Source organism: Amblyomma maculatum, chromosome 8 (genome assembly GCF_055883805.1).
Source record: "Amblyomma maculatum isolate TAMU_Amacu chromosome 8, ASM5588380v1, whole genome shotgun sequence".
Classification (NCBI taxonomy): Eukaryota; Metazoa; Arthropoda; class Arachnida; order Ixodida; family Ixodidae; genus Amblyomma; species Amblyomma maculatum.
In genome coordinates, this window is record NC_139351.1 from 89,392,987 (window position 1) to 89,417,044 (window position 24,058).

A 24,058-nucleotide genomic window follows, 5' to 3' on the forward strand; every position below is an offset into this window, starting at 1 on the left:
CTACAGCATTCGGCGCGGCCCGGTTTTCTGGTGGTGTTTGCGTGAATTTGCCGAGAACGCGAGCTGAAAACATTTCATGCTTCAAAGTGCGCTCCTGCGGAGAATGAAATGCAGAGAATATATGTGGAACCAGTATGGTAATTTAGGGCAATGAAGTTGTACACTGTCTTGAAGTTGTACAGCGCCTTGTACACTCTGCGCAAATGGTTGTATAGGAGAGGAAAAGCGCCTTATATCTTCCGCACTTTTCGCTGGACACGTGAGCCGCGCCGTATGGCAATGGAAGAAGGGTGGAATGAAAGAGAGAAACAGGTACTGTGGTTTGTGGGGTTTAATGTCCCAAAGCGATTCAGGCTATGAGAGACGCCGTAGTGGAGTACTCCGGAAATTTCCAAAACCTGGGTTTCTTTAACGTGCACTGACATCGCGCAGCACACGGGCACCTTGCTTTTCGCCGCCATCAAAAAGCGGCCGCCGAGGCCGGGATTCGATCCCGCATCCTTGGGAACACTAGTCGAGCGCCGTAACCACTGCGCCACCCCGGCGGGGTACAAGTACTGTATAGTGGAGTACTGTATAGTGGAGGAAGGAGGGGAAGGAGTGCCCACCCCTCATGTAATGTCCCATCTGGGGGCCCTTGAGGTTCTAATAAGTAAATAAATAAATAAATAAATAAATAAATAAATAAATAAATCTTGGTCCATTGTGAGTCAACCTATTTTTTGGGGTGGGCCAACTCCTTTTAGATATGGACCAGTTGCCAAATTGTGGGTGTCCACACACTCTCTATTGGGGGGTCCTTCGCTCGTTTACAAATTTCCATCATGTTATTGATTCCTCGCTGTCAGACCTTGATGCCGTCACTACTATCGACGAATCAGGGGTTTTTCTGATATCGTGCAGGCAGCTTAAATGCCGTCGCATTCAAAAGAGAATAGCGGAACCTGCGCTGTGCTATGCAATAGCCTTCGACGCCAGCGGTTGCGTCACGAACGGGCCAAGAGCGGCGTGCTGCTCGAACTGGCGAAAATAAAGAAAAGGTGTTGTCATTGAAGAGGTGCCTGCACGCAGCGTGGCACGAGGAAAGACTAGCAAAGGTGCGCGGTGCAGTCTGTGGTGTGACGCGATTGTTTACCGCGTCGCCTTCGGGGGCCTCTGTTGTTCCTGGCTGCCGTGCAGTGACGCAAAGCGAAGAAACGCGAGGTCGCAAACCGTTTACGGGACTATGTCTCGGTGGGCAAGGGGGCACGGTTGCGAACCTGGAGTGTTTATTGAAAGGCGACGATTTGCGCGCGAGCAGTGTCGCAAGGTCCCGTCTGTTCTGGATTGCGTCAAAAAGTTGCGCCAAAGATGTGGGGGCGAAGACTTAAAAAAAAAAAAAAAAGAAAAGAAAAACAAAAACAAACCCTTGTGCGCCAAACTCGCGAGAAGAAAATAGAAAGCAAAGAATGATGAACTATAGGCAGGAGGCAGCGAAATAAGAAAGCTGACGGATAAAAAGGCTACACTTCAGTGCCATCTATTGTTCCTCAGGAATTTATCAGCACAGGTATATAATCAAAATGGAAATGCACGAGATAGAGAGCGAAAATGTCGTGCCTATTAATCTGAACTCCAAATTAGTGGCGCTGATTGAGCGCATCGAAGTGGTTCAATCTATCAAGTCAAAATAGGCAAACTGTTTAGGTCAGACTAGGTGCAGTAACAAGTGTTCCGTTTGCTGCTAGTCTGTCTTAAGTTGTTGCTAAGGTCAGCCTGTGTTATATATCCTCGCATGCTTTGGCCGTTTGTCTTGTCAGATATGAGTGCGAAGTTGGAAACGCATTGAACTTGCATAAAAAGGAATCGGATTGGAGATTTTTTTATTTTAAAAAGAGAAAACTGCAATTATCAAAGGCGTTTGAACCTAGAAAAGTGCTCCAAAACATTATTTACATGCTCCAAATCTGCTCCAAGATGGCTTTATTACTGCTCCCAAAGCGGCTCCAAAATGCTCGAGCATACTTCCACCTCTGTATCTGGTGCGAGATATATTGGGATCGATGACCATCACCTTTCTCCAGATATCACGCGGTAGTGACTAATCAGTTTAGGCAACAATCGAACCGACTTGAATTTCGCTGAAATAAACCTTCTATTGGCCTGACTTGCGCCCTGAAATTAATTAAAATGCAACTCGGCAGAGGCGATAGCAGCAATCGTGCTCGGTGGTCGTCTCATTACGAATGCCCGTCGCACCTGTCAACACTCAATTTAAAGGCGGCGAAGAAGCATCTAGATAAAGTCGCAGACGGTGACTAGCATAACCCGCGTGTGGCTGGAACCCTTCGAGACACATCTCGGCGCACCTTGCACGACAAAGAAAATGATAAAGCCGCGTCTCGCGACAACGAGCATGAAGAAACGAACAGTACAGAATCGATCTCTGCGCTACTGTCACACTGATAAGGCTGCATGCTGGCAGCTGTTGAAAAAGAATAGATTTGAATGATTTGGTTTGTGGGGTTTAACGTCCCAAAGCGACCCAGGCTATGAGAGACGCAGTAGTGGAGGACACCGGAAATTTCGACCACCTCGGGTTGTTTAACGTGCACTGACATCGCACAGCGCACGGGCACCTTGCTTTTCGCCTCCATGTAAAAGCGGCCGCCGAGGCCGGGATTCGACCCCGCGTCCTTGGGAACAGTAGTCGAGCGCCGTAACCACTGCACCACCCCGGCGGTTTATGACAGTATAAAACGCCGTAAAACCAGTAAAACCAGACCATTCTGTGCTTGTAAGGAGGTTTATACGCATTGTTAGCTGCTTGGGCTTTTTTTCTTTCTTATTTATTAACTTTTCTAAGCTAGATGGCGCTGAGATTGTATGTATGCTCGAAGACGTCTTTGGGCTCCAAAGGCTGGGTTCCAACAGGCTCCTCCTCCTTCCAGGACCTATAGCGGCAAAGGTGCCGTACTGTAGCGCCGTGTAGCAGTGCACCATCCTCTTCTGGACAAGATGGTCCTGATTCTCAAGAGGTTGCTCATTTTGCGGAGTCTGAAGCGCAAGAAGTATAGGAACGTGAGAGAGACACAGGACAAGAGGTCCTCTGACATCTCACATCTCACATTGCACGGGTGCCTTGCGCCTCCAGCGAATAGCGGCCGCCGCGGTCTGGATTCGATCCCGCATCCTTGGGCATAGCAGTCGGTCTCCCTAACCACTGCACGACGTCGGAGGGGCTGTGTATTTTTAACAACGACTGTACATGAACGTGGATTCCCCAGAAGAATCGGCGAATGGTAGTCATTAAGGATGTGTCATCATTCACAATTAAAGACGGAGCTTAATTGGTCCCCAGTCCTCCTTCTTTAACGAGATACTATACTGCAGATTGATTTACACGCCGTCTTCGTCCGAATGTTTTTACAAATCAGGTGGTGGTGAAAACCTTTTGTCCGGAAGGGGTGACACCGAAGTTCCGGTACCGCTCGCGCAGGCCTCCGGGGAGCCCGATGTCACCTCTCCCTAAGGGGCTAGGGTTAGTAGACGAAGCGGATTGCTGCTTCTGCTGAAAAGACAGACCCTGTATCGCCGGGTCTTCGCTATGAAGCGCAGTCTCCCATGCTTCTACGTTCTTGAATAAATTGTAGCTCGGGGAGTGGCTGCACTCCCAGAGGATAGAGTTGTTACAGAATCTGCAGAATTGGTCCTCCGATCCGAAGCGACTGTGAGCGGACATGTAGGCTAGTGGGCACCGCGACGGCCAGAGTAACGAATGAGGGGGGAAAAGAAGCAAAAAAGAAAAAAAAAATCCCGAGGAAGCTCTCGCTGCTTCTACTCTAATGTGCCGCGAGGCATTTCGTGCAGTTGATGGCAGACGGTGGGCACGCGCGCGTATGGATGTATTTTGGTTGTATTTTTGGGCAACCTACATCACTCTTGTTCGGCAGCGTTACCGTGCCATGATCGCAAGACAAGCGTTAATTGTGCGTCATTGGAACGGAAACGCGGCGATTTTGTGAGGGGGAGAGGGGTGTTCGCGCTTCCCGAGGCGCCTGAGGAGTTGGCTCGGTTGACCTGCGCGTGACGAGTGAATGCGGGTAATGGTGGGTGCGTACTTGAGCGCGAAATTTCAGTGATCAAAAGAACTTATGCTTCCGGCGTTGGTGACGCCGAGAGTGGTAGGAGTCAGCGGATCGTATGACGACACGACATGGCGGTGAAAATTAAAGGCAAAAGGAGAGAGAATAAATTATCTAATGAAGCTATTAATGGATGCGGGAACGCGTGCTTTAAGTAAGGGAGGAGATAAATAGTGGGAGAGACGCCCTATTTGACAGTAAATGGCGAGGGGAGGCAGTGCAGGGGGTAGGCGTGAGCGAGTGGGCGAGGTTCTAGCGCGAGTCGCTTGCCGAGGATACATGGTGGAACCCAACCCGGGAGGACTGGGAGGCGATCCTGCTCGGCTGCCATCACTTACAGGCCCAATAGGCCTTAGTCGGGCGCGCCCGGGGGTCCCAAACTAGGGACCTTCACCTAGTGCTTGTAAGCATAGAGTTCCTTACACTAACTAGAGGGAAAGCTGAGGGCGCTGCACTTCAGCCACCATGGGGGCGCTAAGAATCATGGGCCGGTGTGCTACTTGTTGCGGGACAGTCGGTTTTTCTCGAGTACGTGGAGTGGCGTTACTGCGATGTTTTTTTTTTCGTTATCATCATCATCTGAAGGTGCGTACATAGACCGCGAAAGCCATAGTAGCGAAGGCGCAAAAGCAGACGTCGCCAATAAATGGTTTCTGTTTCCCGAAATGCCATTAAAAACTTCCTTAAGTGATCGCACAACGATAAATATTTTCATAACATTTTTTTTATTTCAAAGTTTGCCTATTAAGTGCGAAATATTGGTATTTGTGCTGCTCAAAACTAAGCCAATAGGAGAAAGGGCCATCGCTTATATTGGATAAATCTCACACTGGCATTCTGTTTCTCTCTCTTTTTGTAATTTATAGTCACAATATTCAATCTTAGGACATTATTTATGGTAGAACAACGTTTATTTTTGCATTAGTTTTGGCCAAAAGTTGTAGTTCTGCACTCGGTAGCTCACCGGCCCATGATGCTTTGAGCGCCCATGGTGGCTGAACTGGCCGTCTGGAAACTCCATGTAAACGCCCATAGACGGCAGCACAGCTTTCCCTTTAGGTAAGAGTAAGAAGCTCTATGCTTGCAAGGACCGGTCCCATATGGGCCGATCCGAACATACCTCCAGGCCCTTGTATAGGTAATAAATGTTCTTACCACCACCACCACGGGGGGTCGCGCACTTTCGTTCTCATTAACGAATAGGCTTGGAGTCCCCGAGCCAGGTGTCAAATTTCAACAAAAGAACATAAAAAGCACGCACACACAAGGGAGTGACTTCTGTAGCCGTCGCTGTGCTTGGCGTAGCCCCGGCTGATCCGGAGTAAACCAAAATGACCCCGCATAAAAGAGAGGATCTGCTGGGATGGCTTGGTATAGTCACGGCGTTCGGCTCTCAATTGTGCCCGAGGTCGCAGGATTGAATACCGGCCGTGGGGGCTTTCGTTTAATGGAGGCGAAGTGCGGAAGACCACCGTGCGCTTTGCGATGCTTAATGCGCTAAAACAGTACGCGGTTGAAATTAATCCGATGACTCTTCCCACTTTCTCTTTCACCACTTCCCTTTCGGCGAGTCGCGTGTGTCCAACCAGATGTGGCTTTCTTCTGTTCATGGACCATGTATGTATAATACAGACGGCCCTTTGATTTTACGGAAACCGCGACAGTCGATTTTAATTTGGGCACTTAAGTGTGGCGTGCGTCACGTCGGACGTTATTTCTGCTCCGGTGAAAAAAAAAGCAGCTCATGACCGAACTCAAGCCACGCGTAGTCAGGGGAAAAAAAGGAACAGTTCATGACCGAACTCAAGCCACGCGTAGTCAGGGGAAAAAAAGGAACAGTTCATGACCGAACTCAAGCCACGCGTAGTTAGGGGAAAAAAAGGAACAGTTCATGACCGAACTCAAGCCACGCGTAGTTAGGGGAAAAATAAAGAACAGTTCATGACCGAACTCAAGCCACGCGTAGTCAGGGAAAAAAAAGGAACAGTTCATGACCGAACTCAAGCCACGCGTAGTCAGGGGAAAAAAAGGAACAGTTCATGACCGAACTCAAGCCACGCGTAGTCAGGAGAAAAAAAAAGGAACAGTTCATGACCGAACTCAAGCCACGCGTAGTCAGGGGAAAAAGGAGCAGTTCATGACCGAACTCAAGCCACGCGTAGTCAGGGGAAAAAAAAGGAACAGTTCATGACCGAACTCAAGCCACGCGTAGTCAGGAGAAAAAAAAAGGAACAGTTCATGACCGAACTCAAGCCACGCGTAGTCAGGGGAAAAAGGAGCAGTTCATGACCGAACTCAAGCCACGCGTAGTCAGGGGAAAAAGGAGCAGTTCATGACCGAACTCAAGCCACGCGTAGTCAGGGGAAAAAAAAGGAACAGTTCATGACCGAACTCAAGCCACGCGTAGTCAGGAGAAAAAAAAAGGAACAGTTCATGACCGAACTCACGCGTAGTCAGGGGAAAAAGGAGCAGTTCATGACCGAACTCAAGCCACGCGTAGTCAGGGGATCCGCACATCGAGGTGTGTTGCGTGTTCTGTGGCGTGCACGACCTCCAGACTGGGGACACCCATTTACCCTGACCGTTAGCCCGGTGACACCGACGTTTCCTATTTTTTGTATACCCTTTTATTCGCTCAGCTCTTGCGTGATTTGTCGCCTTGTTCTTCCCCTTCAGTGGGTTTTATTATTTTTTGCTTATGTTTCGCCGTTGCCTTTCGTCGTCTCCGTCGTTTGCGTGCTCCCCCCAAGCGTCGGCACTTCGTGTGGCGGATGCATAATGCATGCGCAGCATTAGCGCCCTTACATGGCTGCCGACACTCGCATTTTGACTCGAGCGCGAGGCGATAGTGCTTGTCGTCGTGTGAGACTGATAGGTACTTGCGCGGAGTGCTTGGCAAGTGGCACACAGGTGCGGAGCTGCAGAGTCACGGCTCAGACCTGCACGTCGAAGACACGCCTGGGAGCACTCGCGTTTTGCTGGGAATGCGAGGGACCTTTGCCGGCGCGAGACGAATCGTTTTTATTTGTTTATTTATTATTTTTTTTGAGTGGAAGATGTCTCATTCGTCGTTTGCTTGCGCTATCGGCGATAAAAAAAAAATAACGATCCACGCTTTCGGTCGCTTATTCGAGAGACAACACTCACCAAGGAGGTCAAGGTCGTACGCCCCGGTACTTGTGGAACTTATTCGTGTGGGTGGATGGATAGATCGATGTAGTGGCCTTCCCCTTTGTAACGGGTGTGTGTTTCATAAAGCCCCTCAATAAACTAAAAGTAGCGCCATCTCCTCTCTCCTCCTCCGGCGGCGCCGCTCCTCCTCTCGCATTTCGACCGTGGCTCCACCTACGGGGTGCGCGACTAGCGCGCGCTCTCCGGAGCAGGCGCCCTTCACAGCCGTCTCGATCAGCGCCGCGCGCGCGCCGATCGAGGCGGCGGGTCTCACCAGAGCCTTGCATTTTGTCGCAATGTGTTCAGGTTAAAATATTACTCACTGCTGAAACATAATTACCGAATGTTGACAGGGATTTCCCGCCAGAATAGTTTCAGCTGTGAGTGTCATACTTACACCACATATACATGATTTCGGCGTTGGTTCAACTCGCCATCATCTCCGTGTGTCCGTAGTTCGTCACATTTGGCCACTCAGCGGCATGCTTTATAAAATTTGTAACTAGGCGGCGGACAGGAACAATTTTGGAACAGTCTGTGTATGGTTTCTTTGCAGCGTTGACTGGATTGCGAGCTGCCGGTAAACTTAAGAAGTGTGACAGCAGCTGTCTTCCATGTATTTTCAACTTCAGCTGCAGATCAAATTAACTATAGGCGGCGGAAGCTGCAGTCTGTGTGGAGTCTTTGCAGCTTTGATTGACTTGTGAGCTACCGGTAAACTTGAGGAGGGAGGTAGCAGCTATTTTTTTTTATATTTGGCGTTGAGATGGTGCCGTGTTCAGCTGCCATGGTGTGTCACCATACGTACACGATTTTGGCGTCGATTTAACTCGCCTTCACCTCCTTGAGTCCGTCAGCCGTTGACAAAAGTGCGCAACATGCTTGAAAAAAAAAATTAACTAGGCTGCGGAGCTGCAGTCTGTGTGATTTCTTTGCAGGTTGGACTGAATTGTAAGCTACCGTGAAACTTGAGAAGCGTGGTAGCAGTTTTTTTTTATATTTTGCACTGAAACGGTTCCGTTTTCAACCGTCAGTGCGTGACACCATTTGTACGCGATGTCTGCGTTGGTTGAACTCGCCTTCACCACCGTGCTTCTATCAGCCGCCGGCCAAAGAGCGCAACATGCTTGAAAAAAAAAATTAAATAGCCAGCGGGAACGATTTAGTAGCAGTTCGCGTGGCAGCAAAACACACGGTGATATGTGCCGCGCGCGCGCCGCCCGCCCCGCTGGAAAGGAGGAAGCTGCACGCCCAGCAAAAAAAAAAAGCGCGCGCGCGCACGTGACGGCGCTCGGCCAATGAGAGGGTCGAACGACGAAGGAGAGCGCAGGAGAGGAGGCGGGCGGCAAACTTCACATGTTGGCGCTACTTTTAGTTTATTGAGGGGTTTTAGTGTTTCACAGACTGACGCGCCGCTACGCGGCGAAATGTGTCCCTGTCTCCGTGATGATCGGCTGTAGCGTCCTGTAACGGTAGCGGCCGTGATGATCGGCTGTAACGGTAGCTCAGGGCAGCTTCCTAGCTCGCACAGAGAGCTTCCCTGCTTCAAACGCATCGCTCGGGATGATCGCTCGTGCTCAGCGGAACATGGAGGAAATAATTTAGATTCTTCTGGCGGTCGTTCTTGCTATTCGTGTACTTACTATACAGATTCAGCGACGTGGTTGAGTCGAGGCCGGCGCTCGCAAAAACAAGGAGACTGCCTGTATAAGGCCGTGACGCATAATATCTCTCCGACTGTTAAGGTTTTCCTCTTTAAAGGGAAATGCCAGAAACCGCCGTCCAGGCTGCGTTTCTGCTTACGTAAGCGTCCAAGTGCTGACCGCTCACCAGTTCAAGCCCGGGCTTATTTCGCACCCCTATTCGCGTTCTGTGGGTCAGCTGCGATTGTATATAAATATGAACGGTACACATGCGCGGTACACACACACGTGGCAAGGGCGGATGGCCAATTCCGATATTCGATTCCGCCGCCGGTCGTCGCAATTGATTGCTCCAGTGAACCCGAACCGATTGACTTGCATCAGGGCCTGCCGCTTTCTTTTTATGGTCGGTTCTGGCTTCCTTCTTGGCTTCTTTTCTCTCTTCCGTCGAAGCGGCGCGGCTTCGCCATTATGCGGCTGTCGACCCGTGACGGCGCAGGCGCTCTGGGCTTGCTCTTGCGTGGCCACTGTCGAAACCTTGGCTGCTGTGCGCGTGTCGCGCGTTCACTCTCGAGACGCGTGCTGCACTGGCTTGACTGACGGCTGTGCTCACGCGTTGCGGCTTGCGCCACTGTCATCTGTCGTTCACCCTCGACTTGCTTCTCTTGTGGTTTATCGCTTTGAGGGCTTCAGTAGTTTGCGGCAGCTAGCACCAGTTGTGCCAGGTGTGCCCATATGAGAGGATAAAATAGGAGAGAGAGGGAGAGAGAGAAAGGCATCCCGCGAGAGGCCGCGCCTTGTTGCAAAATAGTTTGAATACTTCTTCGAGTGGTTTAGACGTAACGATGGAAGGTGGAACTCATTTTTAATAATGCGCGGAGTTAAATGCACTAATACATGGTCATGAGCAGTTTGGCTACGTTGGGTTTGTTCTTATAAGTCCTAATGATAATTTCCTCTTTAAACGTATATGCCCCCTTCGTCGAGCCTTCCATCAGCGGCTGTCGCTAACTGGTCAGTGTCGCAGAAATTTCAAGTCCCCCTGGCCCCTTTCTCGTCATCGGCTGCCCCGCCATGCGGAACTGACCGTTATCTGCCTGACCGTCGTCACGGTCGGTGCCGCGCGGTGCATCGGACCGGGTCCTTTTCAAAGGTGACCTCGCGCGCGCCGCGTTGCAGTCACTGGGCGCGCTGGTTCGTCGGAAACGACAACCGCACGTTCGATATAACTTGCCCCTGTTCGTGACGAGCGCCTTCGGGCGAATGGAAGGGCGCCTAGCTGTTCCAAGTTTTTAAATGCGATTACGCGTCGTTAAGCAATGCGCGCTTGACCGTGTTCCACCAGTGTAGTATCCGCGCGCTCATGGACATTTTGGCGCCGTGCCCCTTTCCACCAGAGGTACGCGAAGGTAGAGCTTAAAAAGTGTTGCGATAATAATCAATTATTTCAAGCGAATGGGCTTTAAAACCTTTTTTTGCAAAGTTGTCTTCAGGTATAGCGTATTCTGGTACGCCCTCCTGTCTTCGTACACCGCCTGCTGACATTTTGTGAGCCTTTACGTGAGAAAGTGTAATTGTGGGAATGCACATGCCCCCATATTCATGAACCTTTAATGTAAATTTTATGATGATGCTGCTGGTGAACATATTTCACATTGATCAACACTCACTCACTCTCACTCACTCACTCACTCACTCACTCACTCACTCACTCACTCACTCACTCACTCACACACACACACACACACACACACACACACACACACACACACACACACACACACACACACACACACACACACACACACACACACACACACACACACACACACACACACACACACACACACACACACACACACACACACACACACACACACACACACACGCGCGCACGCACACGCGCACACACACACACACACACACACACACACACACACACACACACACACACACACACACACACACACACACACACACACACACACACACACACACACACACACACACACACACACACACACACACACACACACACACACACGCGCGCGCGCGCGCGCAAGAGACGTGCGATTATGCATGGAATCAATCGTTATTCAAACACTTCACTCTACGGTCACCCTCCTATAGCCAACACGAGAGGAATTCAAAATGGCGACCCAGTTCGAGTGCCGATGATGACATCATAGTCAAATATGACGATTGGAAGTGAAACTACGTGTGCACGACGTCATAGGCCGAAATGGCGGCATAGTTTCGGAATCCCAAATCGAAGGGGCGGCTCTCAGCTTGACGTCATAGTCAAGATGGCGGCCTCTAATATAAGTTGTGCCCATGCGCCCGACCTTACCCTCCCTTACAGGTTCCATAAGGCACCCGCTCATTCGACTGTTTCGAGCAGGTGAGGGTAGGGGACGGATGAAGGGGGGAAGCGGGGGTGTTGGCGCTTACTACACTACCGACGCGGGCGGTGACGGCCGTGGTCACGCGTGGCGTCCTTTCGCGGACTGGGGCGTGACCCAGACTGCCACAACTGCTGCTTTGCGCAACGGGCGTGCACCACTCCCTCGGCGTTGCTGCTTGGGCGAGAAGTGCGGTTGTCGTCGCGCGGCGTTGGCCATCGGGTTCGAAAACAAAAGCTGTGCCCGAGCGGTGAACCGCTGCACGAACGCACGCGGCCGCCGCTCTTTGCCAGTTATGCACGACCCGAGCTGGCCTGAAAACGAGCAGTGATCGAGCTGTAAGAGCGGTGGTGTTACTTCATAGTTTCTTGAAGTGTGGAGGGAAACGGTCAGGTTTGGGAAAGGAGGCGTCGGGTCAAGGGGCCCCGCTGGGCACCTTTCCCTTATCCGGACGAACTGGGATCACGTACTTTCGCTTTATTCTACGTTGCTGCTGAGTGCTCTGGTGGGAGACAGAAGTCCGGCGCGTTGTACAGACTCGGTCGATACGAGCGGGAACACCGTATAGGTGCGCGGGTGATGGCCATCGGCTCAGTCTACGGCTCGGTGAACAGGTGAGCAGGGGAAATTAGCTGTACGGGAGTCTTCCTTCCTTCGCGCTGTAAGTGGTGTAAGCGGTACTGGCTCATGGAGTAGAAAACCTGCACGTCCGTACATTGCTCAGACACTGTAGCGCAAATAGACGCGACATATCTTATTTCTTTTGTGTGGTGGCGAAACGTGTGGGAACTACCTTACGCCGAGTATTGGATATATCCGTGGCGTTGACAGTGGCTTGACCTTGCGCATATATAAGATCCCTCGAATCTTGGTACCAGTCACCAGATTCGTGGGCGAGGTAAGGCTGATTGCCTCCGCGGATATTGGAGGCGGTGAGGTTCCTGGCTGTGGATGTGCATATAGCGCTCTCTGTATTGCTTTCCAGGTGAGGGCAATTCAGGGCGGGTAGCAAAGTTCGACCGAAGTGCAGCCTGATGGTCTCGGAATCTCGGGAGAGGAAGGGCTTCGCGCCGCTCCTGTTTTCCAATTTGCTTTCTTTCTTCAGCACCAAAGTGTTAGTATACTGCCTTGCAGAAAAAAAAAGTGATATGGGTTAAATGCTGCTAAATCGAATATTGAGCGAAAACATTAGCTGCGGGTGAACGAGCGTTCTTCTTCTTTTCGCAGTGAAAAACAAAAACAAAAACCGTCAGCTTTGGTGTCAGTGTCGACGGCTTATATATCCTCACAGCCTCGAAAAATCCCGAGCATTCCCTCTGGCAGGTGGCAGTTGGCAGGTGGCATGGCCGAGCAGTGATTGATCGAAGGTACAATGGCGTGCTGGCGCTTATTTATTTCACTTATAAAAGTCGCCGGACGTGTGATTGATCGGAGGGTCGTGTGACCTCACGAGACCAGATAGCATGTTCGAGGTGGAAGGAGCGGCCAACTCGGGCAGCTTCTTTCATAGAGAATGGTGAAAGGGTAAGGGAACACACGGGAGCCTTGCATTCCCCGCTTGAAGCCCACGTCGTAAAATTATGGGCACGCCTCTGAGAGGTGGCATGGAAGTAGGCGATCCCATTGAACTCGAGACCTCCACCTGAATGAAAATTAAAAAAAAAAAATCATATCCATACTGGACTAGGATGTCCTGTTTTAGTTGCATATAGGAAATGGTCTGTCCTGTATTAGCCCCATACTGTACCGGACCACCCGGAGTGCGATTCATATCAGTAATGACCTGTCCGGTATAAAATGTTTAAGCTTCATACAGGGCTGCTCACACCGGTATGAAATTTATGGCGGATAATACAGTACCGGTTAAAACCCGTTTGGCGCGATACGGAATTTTTCACTAGGGAGGGAACACACGGGATCCTTACATTCCCCGTTTGAAGCCTTGCCACGTCGTAAAATTACGGGCACGCCTCTGAGAGGTGGCAAGGAAGTAGGTGATCCCATTGAACTCGAGACCTTCACCTGAAAAAAAAAAAATGCCAATGACTATACAGGACATCCATTGTGGTCTAGTCACTTAAAAGGAAATTGCCATCGCGCAATCAATGATTCAGAAACGACAATTAATGTCTCCCTCATTTCTTTAATATAGCAGGTGAGATAATCATGTAGCATGCTGTCGAGAACAAACTCTCTAGCATATATGCCGCCTGAATGTCTTTGACTGCTTGACTTTTTAATTTTTTTTTTTTTTTTTTTACAAGGACAGCTTAAAGATGAAATCTTCTGCGGCGCCTGCGCAACACTGTCACATTGTTTGGTCATCAAGTTGTGACGTCATTCTTAAGCTCAAATCAACGAGGAGTAGCTGCGCGATGATTAGAATTTTTTCTTCTTAGCGGCTCACTTCACCGTTGAGACAACCCATTTACTCAATGGCTTATATGCAATCAAGTGATGGTTTCCAGCTGCTTCCGTCATCTTATGGCCCCTTCCTCGTTAGGTTCATATTTGTGCGAACCTGGTTGATGACGATGGCGTGGCGGTGATAAAAAAGACCGGCGAAGCGAGTTACTCAAGTGTCGCCGTATAACCGTGCGGCGCAGTGTCTCCTATCTCGGGTAACGAGCAATCACTGTCTATTATACACGGCGGCGCGGGCCTTGCAAGTCTAAGCGGGGCCATATTTGCGGCAACAAATGCAATAAAAAGATAATGTGGGTGTATGCAACACCCGTCCGCGTTTTAATGAGGCTTCCTCTCCCAGAGGATGAATCAGGAAGTGCAGCTTGTACGAAGTCTCCTCTCACCCCGCGTTCCGGGGTTGCCTGTCTGATCTGCCAACTCGGCCCACATGATTGACGTCAGCGCCGCTGGTCGCTGCTGACTCTTCGTAGCATGCGTCCGGTTTGTTCCGCCGCCGAAGCGGAAACGTGTGCGGCGCGTCGGCCGACGCGTTCAGAAGCGTCTCCGTTCCTTCGCTCCGAGGTAATGCGGGTTCGATTCCCCGCCGCGGCCTGCCTCGCAGAGCCGGGAAAAATTTAGAGCGGGTTTAACAGGGGCTGCGTAAGTCCTTCCTGGTCTTGGGAATCTGATATCATCGAGCTGCACTTCGGTCGGACTTCGCGGCCCACTACCCTAGCTTGGGGCCGGAGGGGACCGCACATCAACCCGAGCGGTGGCGGGTTGTAACGCCGACAGGGAGCGCTGCATGTACATCAGCCCTCCAGGGACTTCACCACCTCCCATACCCGCGGAAAGGAACATCCTTAACCAGGTTGCTTATGTAGGTGCATGGTCACACGGTGTTCAAACAAAATTAAGGGTGAAAGGGAATTACTTCTTTGGCAGCTCATGTCAGGCAGCCATATCTGTCTAAACTGAGCGCCATGGTTACAGGTGGCAGTGGCTGTCAAGAGTGCTGATTCTGCCGACTTCGTGCGCGCCTTTTTGAGTTTTTGACTGACGCCATAGGCAGATTTAAAAAGGGCGGGGCGGGGGGTGATGGGAGGACCGGGAGGACAGGGCTCTACCATGGAGGTCAGCAGATGATGTCTGTTTTATGCTTACCGTGGGAAGTTGGGCTGAAACCTCACTTTCTCTCATATTCTGTTTCCTTTTTATATTGTTCTTCTTTTCTTTTTGGGGTGTATGAATTCTTAGACGCTTCCTTTAGCAGAATAATCTGCTCCCTGAGCCCCGCCGCCGTGGTGCATTGGTTAGGGCGCTCGAAATCTGTGCCAGCGCACGTTAAGGGATGCCAGGTGGTCGAAATTTCTGGAGCCTGAGTCGCTTTCAGGTGTTAAGCCCCATAAAAACAACCCCCTAATTAGTCCCCTTATCTACCTTCCCAAGGGGGGGGGGGGGGGTACGACATCTTGCGACATCGACTATGGTATCGAGGGAAAAGTTGCCTTCACGCCACCGCCTCTTTGCGAACCAGAAATGAAAATGGGCGACAGGTGGCGAGCCCCATGCACTTCCGCGTATGGGTGTGCTCTACCCGTGAATCACGGCGTTTGGCTTCGCGCGCGGAGGGCGGCGTCTCTTGTGTGGGTTGAGCTGGAAACACCCAGCCGGCCGTAGTAGACCCGCTGCACGCGCATCATTCACTGAGCAACGGGCAGTGCTAGGGAGCCTCGATGCAAACGCGTTTTCATGGAGGCTCCCTAGGCAGTGCAACAGGGAAATGGATTTGGCGGGAGGTCAAGGGGCGCATAGTTCATTGAGGGGAGTGTAGCGAACTATGGAAGTAAAAATGACGTGGTAATTACTTATGCCAACTGAAGCGAACGGAGAGGAGTGGGTTACGAAACGAGAGATCTAGTGACATCTTAGTCAAAATCAAGTAGAGGAACATGGACATTGCAGTGGGATGCAAAGAAAGCGAATCGACGGCTGAGCGGTTGGTCGGTCACTGTGCGGCTGCTAGTGCACCTATGTGCATGGTGGTGCTCGTGCAATCTCAGTGTTGGCCACCTCTGACGTCGCTTTGGCTTCTCCGGCCACGTCCCCAAGTGCACCGGCAGCGCGATCATATCGGGCCGATTTGGCCTCATACTAATCCATCTTCTGTGATCGGAAGTTGGCTACTGTAGATTTATGCGTTCGAACGACAACCTGTCTTCACCCAATACGGAGCATGCAGTGATAAGTGTGAGAAGACCAGAAAATGGTTGGTTGGTTTGTAGGGTTTAACGTCCCAAAGCGACTAAGGCTATGAGAGACGCCGTAGTGGAGGACTCCGGAAATTTCGACCACCTGGGGTTCTTTAACGTGCACTGACATCGCACAGCACACGGACGCCACTCCGTTTCGCCTCCATCGAAACGCAACCGCCGAGGTCGGGTTCGAACCCGGGTACTCCGGCACAGTAGTCGGGCGTCTTACCACTGCACCACCCCGGCGAAATGAAATACCGGGAATAACGGTATTTCATTTTCTGGTCTTCTCACACTTATCACTGCATGCACCGTATTGGGTGAAGACAGGTTGTCCTTCGATGCAGTGATAAGTGTGAGAAGACCAGAAAACGAAATACCGGCAATAACGGTGTGCTGTGCGATGTCAGCGCACGTTAAAGATCCCCAGGTGGTTGAAATTACTCTGTAGCCCTCCACTACCAAGCTCCTCTTTCTCTCTTTCTACTTTAACTCCCACCTTCCTCCCTTCCCTTACGACGCGGTTCAGGTGTCCACAGAAACAAGTGTGACAGATACTTCGCCTTTCCCTTCCTGTGAACCAATTAAAAAACAAAATAACGGTCGCCATCGTGGCTTCTAAAGTGTGGGGACTTCAAGGATAGCTTTATCTTTTTGTGAGCTTCAAAAGGGGGGGTGGAGGGGAGGGGGGCGCATGTTTCACATCTATGCGGCGGTTCAGTCTGGTTTTGTCAGCAATAACCCTCTCCTTTGATCCCCGACAAGTATTACTAAAAAAAAAAATTGAATTGAAGCTGTATTTGTTCTGCCTTCGGTCTGACCTATATATACTGCGCATGACGCTGCTCAGGCCTGCTTTTGAAGGTCCTGTATAATGTTTTACTCATTCTGTTCCCTTGCACCGACCTATATAGTGTGTCGAACGGTTAGAAATTCACTTGCATGCCAGCCTTGCCGTTTTTCTTTTCTGTGTTCTACAATTCGCTTTACGACATTGTTCGTAGTTGCACGTGGTGGGTCTTCAGATTTTTGTGCGTAAACTGCCACTCCACTTCACACTATGCATACTACAGTGAACTTCTGATTACTTTCACCTCGCTTAATATGAACTTTTCGTTTACTCTAAGTGACATATTGATCGCAAGCGTATTGAAAACACCCCGCCCAAGGATGCGGGATCGAATTTCCGGCGGCGGCGGCGGCCGCTTTTCGATGGAGGCGAAGGGCAACGCGCCCGTGTGCTGTGCGATGCCAGTGTACGTTAAAAAACCTCAAGTGGGTGAAATTTCCGGAGTCCTCCACTGCGGCGTCTTTCACATCCTGAGTCGCTTTGGGACTTAACCCCTTAAAACCAAACCAAATCGTATTAAATAGGCCCCTTGTAATTTTCGGCGTGATCTAAACAGGAGAGCATTTTGCCGGTATAGATGGTGCGCGAAGAATGGCGATTAAAAACATCGCGAAAACAGCACCTGTTCTGTGTTGTCACGTGTCTTTAATTGCTTTCGCGCAGTTTTTAATCCCCATTTTTCGTGATTCAAGCAGTTCTTTAGTCTCTACTCAGATGGAATCGTCGAGAGCTCGCTGCGTAGATGATCCCACAGAAAAATCGCAACGCTCACGCTTTTTTCGCTTGGCGTTAAACGTTTCGCTTGGCGTTTTTTCCCATCTATAGAGGGAAAAAATCACTTCACTTGTTCTTATTTATTTTTTATTGATCTCGGGTAAGCTGCTCCGTCGAAGTTGTTTTTTCCGTCGAACTAAGGTCGCGTGTCGTTTCTTGTTAGCGCACGCGCGCGCTGACTGCATGAGCTGTACTGCTATTCGTGCGTTGAAGTTCATATGTTTGTGTACGGACTTCCCTGTCGGAACGTTGGCTGCCTACAATGGCCTACTTCCGTCGCGAGCAGGGCTCGTGTAGCTGTATACTGCTCGTGGCACAGCTCTCCGACTCTGTGGGCGATCGTTTGTTATCCCACAAAACAAGAGAGGTCAGGGGGGGGGGGGGGGGGGGATAGGGAACACCCGCTGTGCTTTCTCCTCTGGCTGATGGACGGACGGACAGGCGGACGTCCGGCCGCTTTTCCAAAGGCCGGAAAAATGCGAGCTTTATGCCAGTGTCGGCTCGTGAACTGTGCGTGCACTTTGAGCCGATCCGGGTAGAGTAACAGTAACGGCACCAGCCAGTCTCATAGGAATTAGTCCCTGGGGGGGGGGGGGGGGGGGGGGGAGTAAACTTCGGTTTATAAGGGAGTGATGGTTGTAGCAACGCAGTTACTTTGGAATGAGTAGAACCCCTGTGGCACTTTCGATATCCTTTGACTGCTTCCCCTCTGGCTGATGGACGAACGGACAGGCGGACGTCCGGCCGCTTAAAAGTGCGAGCTCGGCTCGTGAACTGTGCGTGCACTTTGAGCCGAGACCGGGTAGAGTGACAGTAACGGCACCAGCCAGTCTCATAGGAATTAGTCCCTAGGGGGAGTAAACTTCGGTCTTTAAGGGGAGGATGGTTGTGGCAATGCAGTTACTCTGGAGTGAGTGCCCCTGTGGCGCTTTCGATATCCTTTGACTGCTTCTCCTCTGGCTGATGGACGGACGGACAGGCGGACGTCCCGCCGCTTTTCCAAAGGCCGGAAAAGTGCGAGCTCGTCTCGTGAACTGTGCGTGCACTTGTGAGCCGAGACCGGGTAGAGTGACAGTAACGGCACCAGCCAGTCTCATAGGAATTAGTCCCTAGGGGGAGTAAACTTCGGTCTTTAAGGGGAGGATGGTTGTAGCAATGCAGTTACTCTGGAGTGAGTGCCCCTGTGGCACTTTCGATATCCTTTGACTGCTTCTCCTCTGGCTGATGGACGGACGGACAGGCGGACGTCCCGCCGCTTTTCCAAAGGCCGGAAAAGTGCGAGCTCGTCTCGTGAACTGTGCGTGCACTTTGAGCCGATACCGGGTAGAGTGACAGTAACGGCACCAGCCAGTCTCATAGGAATTAGTCCCTAGGGGGAGTAAACTTCGGTCTTTAAGGGGAGGGATTGTTGTAGCAATGCAGTTACTCTGGAGTGAGTGCCCCTGTGGCACTTTCGATATCCTTTGACTGCTTCTCCTCTGGCTGATGGACGGACGGACAGGCGGACGTCCCGCCGCTTTTCCAAAGGCCGGAAAAGTGCGAGCTCGGCTCGTGAACTGTGCGTGCACTTTGAGCCGAAACCGGGTAGAGTGGCAGTAACGGCACCAGCCAGTCTCATAGGAATTAGTCCCTGGGGGGGGGGGGAGTAAACTTCGGTTTTTAAGGGGAGTGATGGTTGTACCAACGCAGTTACTCTGGAATGAGTAGAACCCCTGTGGCACTCTCGATATCCTTTGACCGCGTATACAGTCAAGGCAAAAACCGCTAAAACTACTGGTTGCAAATGAGCTTTGAACTTTGAAAACGGGTGTGTAGCTGCTGAACTACGTCCTCGCGACGAGCAGTGAGCCTGAAGAAGAGAATAACTGTGCACTTTGCACCAAAAAAGGACTAATGCCTACACCCCTTCTACTACTGTGTGTCTTTATACTGTATACATTTCATTTTCGCCGGAGTGGATCATTGTTCTTAAATGTCGAGGCGTAGTTGTAGCATTGCGTTTGTCTCATCTGGCGGATGTATTGATGTATACATGGCTGCACAAATTGGCTCATATTTTATGTGCCCCGTAAAGCATTGACTTATCTCTGCGATACCGACGGGCTTTGAGAGTGTCTCCCTTCAATTGTACACAGGCGGTCAAAAAATTATAGCTGGAATAAACGAAAATATTTCATCGCAGTATTTTCAGCAGCGTCGAACACGCTTCTCTATCTGAGTACTTAAAATTTACCCAGTGCACCGTTGACTTTTAAACAACATGCGCTCTGCTGCGGAGTAAATAAATCAGCCTTCAGTTAATGGTGTAGTTACTTGCGATTACCCATCCGAACGTAGGCATGCAAACGGCTTCAGAGGAAATCCATGTAGCTTTGAGATATAAAGTTCGCATCTAAAAAAGATAATTACTCATATTTTCGAAGTATACTGCAACTTATAGCACTGCCATAAATACGTGGGAGTAAATAAAGGCGACTCGTATACATGCGCAAAATTTTGACTGTGGATGTGCAGCCTTGTTTAGAAGTATTCAGGCCACAGGGTGTGTTTCCGAGCCTGCCACGAAAAAGGGGGAAAAAAAAAAAAACGCCCTTGAAACTCAGAATATATGCAGAGGCATTCAAATAACCCGTCAACTAGACGACATTGATAGTTTGGCAAGCGTCTTAAAGGGCAACTCTGGAAGTTTTTCGACATTCGCATATGTTTTCCTCTTCGCCCTGACGCATTCTGCCAGACTTGGACGCCGTGCTGTAATTCAAGCGCGCGCAACTCATTTTTATTAAAATGCGCACTTTTCGCGGCCTCAGTTCAAACGATTTCTGCTGGAAACACTGCGTTTGTGATGTCACAAACATTATACCCGTGTTACGGCCCCCTCCCCGGGTGGTCATGATTTTTTGAGGCCTGTATCGGGCCATTTTATGTACTGCGGCATGATTTCCGTACTTTATTTCCACAATCCAACGCGGGTGCCAGTATTTTTTCCAATATTTATTATGTGACGTCACCGTTTTGCCATCTGGAACGTTGTTTCTATATTTGCCGCATCGGAGTTTGCGCCGACTGGCATATACAGTGGAACGGATGCTTGTGTATGACTGGATTGCGCGGTGTTTGCTGTGGAACTGATGCCGCCGCTAAGAAGAGAGAGAGAGAGAGAAAACAACCTTCCTGCATGCTTGAAATGGTAGTGACACATTGCTGGTTAGGAGGAAAAAAAAAAAAAATGACACGCTTACCCTCGGCGGGATTCTAACCCGCAATCCCCGGTTTAGGAGACCGATGCCTTATCCGTTAGGCCACGAGGGCGATGCGTCTTGCAAGGCGCAGAAGTCATTTCCCGAGACTGGAGAATCGTCATTGTAACTGTGAACAGATAATATCCTGTGTATTTAGTTTTGAAGTCGGACTTTAAATAACTGGGACACTTAAGCTTCGCTTTTAAACGATGTTGCATGCCGGAGACGTACTAATTCGTTGAGGACCGTATACCTGTTTGCCGGACTGCTCCTCACCCCCCCCCCCCCCCCCCCCCTCTGTCAATGCCCTTTTTTTGTTTTTTAATTTCATGTATAGTCACCATATAGCACACCACGTAATGTAAAACACCTTTGACCAAGCCATACAGACGTACCTGCGTGACCCGGGAGTGGCGCATCTAACGAATTGCCCTATTAACGAATTAACCGCTTAATTCACAGTCTGCGCGCAGACTGCAAACACACCAGCTTCAGCTCATTTCCACTGCGGCTGTTTTTTTCTTTGAATTCCATCCCCTTCGTTGCCTCTCTTCATTTGCCTTGTCTTCTTCTGATCCTTATTTATATATCTCAGGACGTGGCTCTATAGCGCGTGCCTTACGCGTGCCCGCTCTGTCATTGCGCGCAAGAATCGGCGTGCGGTTGTCGGCGATTGCCGGTGCGGGCACTTAACTCGTCGCATCCGATATATACGGCTGCTCGCGTGTATGGGCCCTGGTGTGCGCTCAAGTGTATATATAGCCTAGACGATGGCCGCAGGGCGGTCTCTCCTTGTTGTCTTGATGGGACAACGGCTGCCGGGGCGATTAGTGGCGGTCATTATGCAAATCGCGGGGCGCTCGCGCTTTGCTTTATTTCCTTGGTTTTACACCGCGCCAGATGATTTCCTTTCCATTGTTGTCGCTGAGACGCTCGCGAGGATTTGTGTGTTTCGTGAGGCGCACCGGGACGCAGAAATTGGCGAAGTGGAGGTTATCCTGAGAAATCCCTCGATTGTGTTATACTTTCTCATAGCACTCATGAGGTTTTTCTACTTTGTGCACATCGCGGTGGCAATGTAGTGGAAGGTAAAACAGCGTGCAAATGCTTTTGAGGGACAAGTGTTTTTTCCCTATGGTTTGTGTCGAACTTTCAGCGTATAGCAATATAATGATAAGTGTTATGGTTGGGAATTGTCTTGCTGAACACTAGATTTCTCGTTGCGTTTGTACTGCAGCATCTATAGTTTAGGCATGTGCGCTGTGTGGCACCCTACTGAAAAAGCAAAAGTTCTATTGGGGCAATAACATCACACAATCTCATCAAATCGCATATACTCTCATACGGTGCGCATCACTATCATAAAATATCGCCCATAATTTATGATAATATGCAAGAAACTATGCGATCCTATGCAATTATATGCGACTTGTACGTGATTTCTTATGTGAATTGTATGGGAGTGTGTGAGAAAATGTGAGGTTATTGCCTCATACAATTTATTTCGGTAGGGCATCCATGTGTTTGTATATTTAGAACCGCGCTATCGTGAATCACAAGAATAGCGGCTTTCGCTCTATACCGTATGGCACGACGTATAATCCAGATGCATTAGCAACGTTTGTAGGCTGCACCCATATTGTGGGTGGCTCTAAAGGGTCGCCGTTGCTTATAGACAAGACATGTCGAAAGCTTCCGAGGTTTCCTGGAGCTTTGTCTCGACGTTTACGCATGCGCGCGCGGTGCAAGTTGACGAAATTATGTTCACTGAATTGCGAGCGCAATTTTAAATGCGTTTATTGGCGCCTGTTCGATCCGACTCCTCGGAACGGTTGACAGTTTCGCTATTCGTCTCTCGCGTGGCGGGCGCATTCGTATTGCGCGTGCAGCCCTGCCAGTCCCGCGGAAGGAGAAATTCAGAAGGCAGCACTTTGCGATTAAAGTTCGTCTCTGTGTGGAGCGGAGGGTAGGTAAGTTGAAACCAGACAAAACGTTATCTGTGGTCGCCGTTGTCTTTAAAATGCGGGGTAGTTTGGAGTGCCTACAGTGGTCACTAACGCATGGCAACGGCACGACCTCTGATCGCAACCTGCGAACCGCTGTTACATATATCTAGTCACAATTGGCAGGACGGTTTTCACCGTAGCTCGAGCTGCAAAGGGAATTTTTCTCCGTAGACATTCCTGTATAGTGTACTGTATTCACAGTGAGTGTGTGGCACAAGCAGCCTGGAAATGTATTGCGTGCACGAAACCAGAAGTAATTGTCCTGGTCACTTTCTCGCTCCCTTGTATACAGCATACAAATAAGCAAGAAGGAACGTTTTAGAGAAGCCGAGGCTGGGGTTTTGCTTTTCCACCTTGTCCTTTGTCCGCGTTGCAAGTCTGTATATCGACTGAGACTATATGCAGTGGGAAAGTTTAGTCCTCGGCAAAAAATAAATAAAATAAAAATAAATAAGTGTTCGGAGACACTTAGGACTGCGTATACGCGCATGAATGCGAAAGGTCAATCGCGCAGCGACGGCCGATTGGAAAACGCCCGCAGCGTTATAGGTCACGTGGTGGCGTAGGGAGGTGATTAGGGCACACAATTGGAGACACGCTAGTCGAATCGAATCTGTGTAGCTTAGCGAAAAGGTGTGACAGTACCCGCAAGGCTGCACGAAGAACAGTTGCGTCACAAGTGTGACACTGAAGAGCACGTGGTATCACGAGGATGCCTTGAGAGCGAATGTCGCACCTGAGACGATATTAATGTGTTCATACCGTTGTGCCCCGCCGGGGTGACACAGTGGTGCACTCGACCGCTGCTCCCAAGGATGCGGGATCGAATCCCGGCTTCGGTGGCCGCTTTTCGTTGGAGGCGAAAAGCAACGCATCCGTGTGCTGTGCGATGTCAGTGCACGTTAAAGAACCCCGGGTGGCCTAAATTTCTGGAGTCCTCCTCTACGGCATCTCTCATAGCCTGAGTCGCTTTGGGACGTTAAACCCTACAAATCAAATCAAATCACGCCGTTGTGCCACTGGCCGCCTCGGTGGCGTCACAATTGCTATGGCAACTGTGTTGTATGGCAACGCGACACAGTTCGCTCGCGTCACAGTTGCCTGTGACGCGAGCGAGGGACTTGAACTGTCGACCTCATGCACTGCCATATGATTCCTAGTCATATATTTTTATTCTTGGGGGTG

At 50.3% G+C, this 24,058-nt stretch overlaps 1 protein-coding gene and 1 non-coding gene across 3 annotated transcripts in view; one reads left to right on the forward strand and one right to left on the reverse strand.

Moving 5' to 3' along the window:
* LOC146181763 (membralin) overlaps positions 1-24,058 on the forward strand; it is a 188,617-nt gene that overhangs the window by 26,576 nt on the left and 137,983 nt on the right. The window lies entirely within an intron of this gene.
* On the reverse strand, positions 20,865-20,937 carry TRNAR-CCU (transfer RNA arginine (anticodon CCU)). Its single transcript has one exon. It is a non-coding gene; the product is annotated as a tRNA-Arg (tRNA).